A 2925-nucleotide genomic window follows, 5' to 3' on the forward strand; every position below is an offset into this window, starting at 1 on the left:
AAGTGAGAAAGCTGACTCCTGGTTGCATTTTAAGATTGGAAATATCCATGGGATGTAAAGAACACACACTATCTTCGCAAGAAGAGTTAAAAAAGATTGAAAAATGAGGTTTAAATAAGTAAAAAGAGCTAAAAAGAGCAAAAAACTGGAGAGCTACTGGACAGGCAGCCGTCTGCCACAGCGCCATGCCAGAAGTACAAATAAACCAATGGGAAACAATGGAACATAAAAACATGTCCCAGGGCCAAAACATACAGAGCTGAAAAACGGGAGGGGGGGGAACACAAAAAGAACGCAACAGGAAGAATGTCCACAGCTTACAAATAATACATGCAGAAACAGGCATGCATAAACAGACACGCATAAACAGACACAGACACAGCCAGACACAAGACAAGGGACGACTCACACATACAAACAGATTTTGGATGCAATATTGTTCTAGAACTGACCAACAGGAGAACACTCCCAGAACATGTGAAGATGTGTACGCTTTAATTTGGCAGAAAGTGCATAAAGGGCTGTTAATTATTTTTGTGTGGTGCATTTCCATTGGGGTGAGATATGTCCCATGAATGAAATTGTAGTGAATCTGCTGACGGTCTGGATTGCGAGATATTTCTGGAATGTTAGACCATACATCATGCCCGCTCAACACTCAGGCCTGGGCAATCTTGTACCCAGATCCTCTCAGGAAGGTCAACGCGGCCAGATATCACCAAGAACTGATAAAGCCTCGATACCAGGGGCGGAGTGGTAATCAGGACAATAGGGACTTTTCCCGCTGCCCGGCCTATAGACCACTCCAAACAGCCGTGAGACATCAGTAGCTGCCCATGGGCCCTTACAATTGTTTTCATTCATATTCCCCGTAAAAATATCTGGGATTTGCACTGTGAGCATGCCTTGGAAGTCCAACCAGTATTTATACCGCTTTCTCACTCTCTAAATCTCAGTCATGGTTACCCTGCATATTCATCTCTCCCGTCAATTTACTGATGTTTGTGTTGCTTCTCCCATCAATCTATCTATCTTAATTAAATTTTTCTTATTCAGGTGTTGCAGAAATTTCATGGTAACAAATAAAAATAAAAATGGACCGATTGCAGGTCAAGTCTATTTAAAGAAATGTAGGGAGATAAATGAGTGCCCCCTCGTCTAATAGCATGACCCAAAGACATAGGCCTACTGAATGTCAGACTGAGAGAAAGCTTTTTTTGGGATTAGCATGGTTTCTTGCTGTTTTAATGTCGGAGAGGCCAAAAAGACCAGAATGAAGAAGAAGCGGATACTGGAGGAGGATGTATCAAATTGTTAAAAAAAGACGGATTTATTCTGAAATCAGGCTTCAACAAGTGCTGCAGGGGAATTGACTGAAAACGCGTTATATAGCCGATTTGGTAGTGATAATTTCCTCATTGCAAGCAACAGCATTTCAAATGAGCTCCATTTTAAGTCTTGGGTTTGAAATACCTTGTTCATACAAAACATTTATGACCAGTTTTACCTTAATGAATGGCGGTATTGCTATGTGTAATGTAATGTCATTTGTCATTTAGTTATTTGCAATGCTAAAACTGATCTGAACGCAGATAAAAAAATATATATTTTTCTGAAGTAGCATGTTGATATAATAATCACTAATTATGGGTATATTTTGTTGGGAGGTTGGGTGCATTGTATACCCCCTTCCACGCAGCCTATACTATCAGGGGAAAATGCAATTATCATTATGCTGTAAAAAGTTGAATTTGTATGTGCGCCGTTTCCGTTTTTTCCACAGTCTCAGAAATCAGTACCAAATACTTGGCTGGCGTTAGAAAAGATGGAGGAATTCCATACAGAGAAACATAACATAATTTTGGTTAAAAAATAGATTTTGTGTGTTATTGATAAATGGTGGGTTAGGCTGGTGGCGGGCCGGTGCCGTCAGAATGTTCCCGGTAGATTTTGGTGCCCCACTCCACCACTGCTAGATACCATACCACAGGTTTTAGGCTGCATAGTAAATAACTTCTGAATAGGATGGATGGGCAAAGACCTCTGCCAGGGAACACCGTATGCCTTAAGAGCCGACCTCAACTGAAGGTAAAAGAAAAAAAGAGGAGCGTGGTAGATTGATTAAATTTTGTAAGTCAGAGAAGGATAATAAGCCAACCTCAATAAAAATGTCTTTTAGACGATGAACTCCTGTTCGGACTGAATCTGTTAAACCTACACCTGGCTAAATGACTTCACATGGGCCTTTAGGCAACACTGCAGACAAGCTGAACAAAGGTGGAAGAAGGACAAATTACATGTATCACTGGGTTTATCAAGGGACAATCTAGCCACATACCAGAAAGCTGTGAAGCTAGCAGTTGCCATGAAGTGTTATTTAATACTACTAACTCTGTTGTGAATCCATGCACCTCTGCTCCGACAGAGTTTTCAACCAGTGTCTTTGAGAGGTTTCTCTGTTATTTATTGACGAAGTAGCATCTGTCAGGCAATAGGCCAGTGTTAATTTGAATGTGTTTGTACCTGCTGCTCCCATGCATTCTTCTGTTTGAGGAACTTAAGCCAGTTTCTCTGACATTGCATACTGAGGTAGTGGCATACATGAAACCTTCCAACTGTTCCTTAGACATTGTTCCCCCCAGGATAGTGTAGGAGGTTTCAATAGCACCATTGGGTCAAGTCTACTTACTTTTTTTAACCCTTGTGTGGTCTTCCTGTCAAAATTCAACAATTTTGTTGATGATTTTTATCGATGTTTTTAACTTTTTCATATGTTTGTGTCTTTTTTCAATATTTGACACTTTTTTTGAAGTTCAACACTACAAAATATTAACTTATTAACTTTAGTTTTACAGTTATTTTTGGAATTTATTTTTAATAAACCTCATTTGTAGGAAATTAAACCTAATGTTTGAGTTAGAAAAG

The 2925-nt window shown here is 39.7% G+C and overlaps 1 long non-coding RNA gene across 1 annotated transcript in view; it reads right to left on the reverse strand.

The window, feature by feature from the left end:
* Positions 1-2208: 2208 nt before the first annotated feature.
* LOC116687507 (uncharacterized) overlaps positions 2209-2925 on the reverse strand; it is a 15275-nt gene continuing 14558 nt past the window's right edge. The window contains exon 3 of the long non-coding RNA XR_004331557.1: positions 2209-2353. This is a non-coding gene — a long non-coding RNA (uncharacterized LOC116687507). The remainder of the gene's footprint in view (positions 2354-2925) is intronic.

This window comes from Etheostoma spectabile, chromosome 4 (assembly GCF_008692095.1).
Source record: "Etheostoma spectabile isolate EspeVRDwgs_2016 chromosome 4, UIUC_Espe_1.0, whole genome shotgun sequence".
NCBI classification, from domain to species: domain Eukaryota; kingdom Metazoa; phylum Chordata; class Actinopteri; order Perciformes; family Percidae; genus Etheostoma; species Etheostoma spectabile.